Source organism: Maniola hyperantus, chromosome 19 (genome assembly GCF_902806685.2).
Source record: "Maniola hyperantus chromosome 19, iAphHyp1.2, whole genome shotgun sequence".
NCBI classification, from domain to species: Eukaryota; Metazoa; Arthropoda; class Insecta; order Lepidoptera; family Nymphalidae; genus Maniola; species Maniola hyperantus.
The window spans coordinates 4,193,806-4,199,643 of NC_048554.1; positions in this window are offsets into that span (position 1 = coordinate 4,193,806).

Consider the following 5,838-nt stretch of genomic DNA (forward strand, 5'->3'; position numbering starts at 1 on the left):
CATTAACTAACATTGTAAATAGGTAGTTTCTATTTCTAAGGCCAATAATAATGAGCTGAACATAACGAAGTAAAATTTTATTTGAGAACGACACGCAAGTGCGGCTAAATCTTTGCTGTGGAGATGTCCCCAACTTGTAACCATTATTTCCAAAATTAGTTCAAAAACCAAACCGAATATAAGCCGTGATAGCCAAGAGGTTTTTTAAGTCCGGAAAGTTAGAGGTGCGTGCCCAGGATTGAATGCCCTGCCCTGCCATGCCCTGACGTCCCGAATAAGAGACGGACATCGTAACCACTAGAATATCACGGCTCTCTTCTCGTTTATTACTCTACCTGTTTCTTCAATTATCTTGTTTGAAGTTCTACAACCAGATAAGAGGCTTGCTGTTTCGTACATAGAGCGACGTGATTTTCCTGCGGGATTGCAGACGGCAAACTTAATTTACTTTACACTTGCATCTGCGTCTAAATACACGCGATATTCTCTCTCTATAATGCTCTTTCTCTGTCTCAAGAGTATTAAGCAAAGCGCTACAATGAATAGATGCTAAATTAAATAAGTGATCTGAAGTATAAATTACTTATAAACAACTCATTTTCACGAAGAATCAGCGGGGAACTGTATTGCATTTAGTGTCCCATCCCTAACCATCAATACTAATATTATAAATGCGAAAGTGTGTCTGTCTGTCTGTCTGTCTGTCCGTCTGTCTGTCCGTCTGTCTGTCTGTCTGTCTGTCTGTCTGTCTGTCCGTCTGTCTGTCTGTCTGTCTGTCTGCTAGCTTTTCATGGCTCAACCGTTCAACCGATTTTGACGAAATTTGGTACAGAGATAGCTTGCATCCCGGTGTACATAGGCATAGGCTACTTTTTATCCCGGAAAACTAAAGAGTTCCCACGGAATTTTCGAAAACCTAAATCCAAGTGGACGAAGTAGCCGGCATCATCTAGTAATTATTAAAAGCGAAAATGTGTGTTTGCTTTTTAATTATTTGGTTTAGTGGTTTGTCCTTCAATCAAGTTACAACAAAGCAACGAATCGACGTGATTTTTTGGAGAGAGACAGACTTTTTATCCACGAAAATCAAAGAGCTCCCACAGAATTTCCAAAAACTAAATACATGCAAACTAAGTAGCGGGTTTCAAAGAAGAATATAATAAATTAATGTACCTCAGGCTTGTATACATTAGTTTGTTAAAGTTAAATGCAATAAGCAAGCCCGTGGATCTGTGTTGCAAATTGCAACTATTTCTTTGTTGTTGTCCTCCAAGTTGTAGGAGTTGAAAGGCAGCTTTGAGAACAACTCGGCAACTCCGCAACACTTGTCGGAATCTGTTATGGAAGATGAAAACAAGGCAATAAATGTTGCTGAGGTCTGCTTCTGTTGTCTAGGTCTATTCTCTAAGCATCATCATCATCATGATCAACCCATCGCCGTCTCACTACAGAGCACGGGTCTCCTCTCAGAGTGAGAAGGGTTTTGGCCATTCTAGTCTACCACGCTGGCCAAGTGCGGATTGGCAGACTTCACACACCTTAGAGAAAATTATGGAGAACTCTCAGGCATGCAGGTTTCCTCACGATGTTTTCCTTCACCGTTAAAGCAAATTATATGTAAATACTTAAAACGCACACAACTCCAAAAAGTTAGAGATGCGTGCCCGGGATCGAACCCTCAACCTCTGATTAGAAGGCGGATGTCCTAACCACTGGGCTATCATAGCTTAGGCTAGCATAGAAAATCAGAATACAATAATGTTACGTAAATCGAAATACTATCTCAGACACCATGCAGGCAACAAATTGTTACTGTTCCTGAAAGTAATGAAATTTAATGATCCGCTTAGCGATCGCTCCTCGTAGAGACCGAGTTAATGGCATCCATTCACAGGACGGGGCGGATGTGCTACAAAGATACGAAAACGGGTTGTGCTCGTAAGCATATTTTTATAACAGTAAAAAGCAGTGGTTTGGACGGATTTTTTGTAAATATAAATTTTTTAGTGATAAGTTTTTTTTAGTTTTTTCTGTATGTATATACTATAATATATACCTATATAAAAATACCTTATATATAATAAATTCAGTATTACAAAATTGTCAAAAATTAAAATAAAGCTAGTAGTTTATGAAAAACAGTGTAAATACCAATATTTGATGTCAGAAAGAACTTATGACGCCACCACTTTAAGCAATATCACCCTCACCACTGCACTATAGGCTACTTATTCCGGAATGTTCAAGTGTTCCCATATGAGTTTTAAAGATCACTAATCCACGAAGACGAAGTGACACACGTTAATTTGAAATGCTCAAAGTTGAAACCCTGTTGAAGAAACTTGTTGCGGAAACTTGTTGATGAAATTCGTTGCAGAAGCTATTTGCAGAAACTTGTTGTTGAAACTTATTGTTGAAACATGTTGACGAAACTTGTCGCAGAAACTTGTTGCGGAAAATTGTTAACGAAACTTGTTGTTGTTTGTTGAGGAAACTTGTTTTTGAAACTTATTGTTGAAACTTGTTGACGATACTTGTCGCAGAAATTTGTTGCGGAAACGTGTTAACGAAACTTGTTGTTGAAACTTGTTGCAGAAACTTGTTGCGGAAACTAGTTGCAGAAACTTGTTGCGGAAACTTATTGTTGAAACTTGTTGCAGAAACTTGTTGCAGAAAGTTGGTGAAACACAAACACAAAACAAAACGTCTAGGTGGATGATATTATAAGGATTTGAACGATACCCCATCCCCTGTCTAAATCTGTTCAGATATTTAGAAGTTATGGAGGTATAAAGACATGCACATAATTGTGTAATATTTTTAGGGTTCATGTATCTATGTATGATACATGAACCCAGAAAATATTTTGGGCAGTTGTGTACTAAGTAAAGGTTTTAAATGTTGTACATTCGCGGATGGATAGCTGTCGCAATTATAAAATACCACAACGAAGCGTACATGGAGTGTCTAATTACTCATCTAGGTACCATACTAATTATGCTGTGGCGGTACTCATTGTATTGCGTTCTTGTAGTTGTAGGTGCAATTTCCATTGAAGGGAAGCTAGAGCTTTGTGCTTGCTATATCCAATGTTTCTTTTGTGGCGCAAATTTATCTTTTCCTCTCTCCCATGTTATGCTTATATATTTTGTATTTTTCTCGAACGATTGAATTAATTTTAGTAAATGTTTGCAAAGTTAGACTGATTGGAACTGTATTTCATTCGTAGCACGTTTGCGCTCCACACGTCATCATATTATCAGCTTGCGGACGTCCACTTTTGAACATAGGCTTTTCCTAGTAAGCGATAACCACACCCTGTCGTCAACCTTCCTCATCCAGCCGCTTCCTAGTTCCTACCACCCTCTTAAGGTATATCGTCAGTTCATCATGTCGGAGGGCGCTTCCCGCTATGCTTATTAGCTACCTATTACGTGACAGGTCGAGATGGCAATCGGGGAGGGAACGCCGTGCACACCCGCACAGCCCCTGCACTAACTCGGTATACAAAACGAAAAGGAACGTATTTTCACGGACTCGGATCGTATGAGTGCGTAACCGCCGTAAGTATAAAAAATTATCTACTTCATCAGCAGTACATCAGAGACTCAAGCGGGTATTTTTTCATTCTACACAAATTAGGTACAACTCGTGTAAAGGAGTTTTGTTTATTTAACTCAGAAACTTTCACTTGAAGCTCGGATCGGTCATTAGAATAAAAAAATACGCTCTGAATTGAGAATCTCTTCCCCTTGGGAAATCAGTTAAACATAAATATTATGTTATGGTAAAAAAGACAGAGAAAAAAAAAGAGGATCGGTCTATAAACGGTCCAGTAAGAAAACAATTGAGAAATTCCATGCAAAGATCAATGATATTATTATCTAATACTAGCTGCCCCGGCGAATTTCGTACCGCCTGACAGTCGATTCTTTTTCAGATTTTTTTTAAATTTTTCTCTCCGTAAGAACCATCCTCGTACTTCAATGAATATTATAAAAAAGAATAAGCCAAATCAGTTCAGCTGTTCTCGAGATTTGCGATCAGCGATTAATTTTTATATATAGAGATATTACCTGAATCGGCGTAGATAAAGACAAAGTCGCGGAAAAAAGCTATACTCCTAATAAATGACGTTGCAAAAAATAGAAGCAATAACACAAAAAGAGCTGGCAACCTTCAACAAGACAGGGCCATTTTCAAAACTAGACTTTACGACTAATTGACCTATTTGATTGATGATCAACTTTAGTCACTATTGCTAGTATTTGAATTCGTTTGTCCCCCCAGACCTTCGATCATTAACGTACAAGATATAGGTCGAACAGTGTCTGTGAAAAGTAGGTATCTGTCGCACTTCTTTTTACCCGACTACGCCAAAGCACAGAAAAGGAAGGGTAACGAAATTATAGTACGAAGTTACGTTTGCATGGCATATAAAATTCGTTCTCGCTGATGAGTAAGACAAAATATACAAAACGGACGAGATTGAAAGAGATGATGAAGAGATGATGATCTATGAATGTGACCCGAATGTCCTCACTTTAGACGCATATGTAACGTATCTACTTACTTTTTATTTTAACACACGTAATAATCATTGGTTTTAATAGTTATAAAAAAATACACACGTGTGAAATTTTTTTAAAACAGTTAAAAAGAAGATTTTTTCTTTTTCTTCGTCGTCACACTTGGCAGAACGGTGGTCATTCCCGAATCAACGTTTTTGAGAGCAGATGTTAAATACGCAACACTTCTCTCTGCTGGCCGACAGCCATGGTACACTCGTGCAAAGAACCGCCCACAGCAGACTATTTGGTCGGTCAATCGCATGGGGGAACATGGTCGAGACCTATGGTGCCCTCCACCTTGCCCTGCTCGACAAGATGCTCAATGGAGTCACTCTCGCGCTGGGAGACGTGTCCGAAGAATTTTAATATGTGACTCTGTACTAACGCCTAACTACTAAAAAAAAGATTTATTAGATTGTAATTTTGATTTTATTTTTATTGGCTGGTTTCTATATGCGGCTGTATCTCTTGTACTTTAATGATCGAAGACCAAGGTGCGATTTGAGGTGCTGCGACCTTTCAAACTAATAAACTTGTTCTTTAGTACTAGTGAGTGACACTTCGTTAGGAATTGTTCCAATTATTAAACTACAGTGTAAAATGGTTCTAAAGTGTGTATGTTCGTACAAATTTTCTTTGACATGTTTTCTTTTTTTGATTGTATCTATAGGTACCTACGTATGTATTGTGGTGGCAATGGGCATCAACAATATCCACATGCACTATAAAATTAGACGCGCCATTATTTGACGATCAATAAGATCTATCAGCATTTTACAGATTGGCTAGATTTTATCGATCGTTACTGTCGCTTGTTAACGATCTATAAATATCAAGGTTAAGATCCATCTTGTTGATTAATCGATTGACAAAAAGATCCACAATGTCGATCAACAAGAAATACGATGTCGATCGACATTGTGGCACAGGGCCGCATGGTACTTACAAGAATTTATAAAGTGCTACCTAGCAAGAATCATCAGCAGATTTCGTACCGTGAAATTCCAATTCTAAAAGACGATGATGTCTCGGTATAAAATAGACTACCTATGCTAAATTATTGATGTTTGCATTTTAGCATTGTTGCATGTTATTGTTTCGGCGCGACGTAAATGCATGTCGATTTGATCTAATAACAATAAACAAGTTGGCGAGCAACTAAAAAGTGAGACCATGTTACAAGCTATCAAAAATAAAAAAACCGGTCAAGTGCAAGTCGGACTGCCACCGAATGGTTCCGTATACCATCGTACAAGAATTAACACTT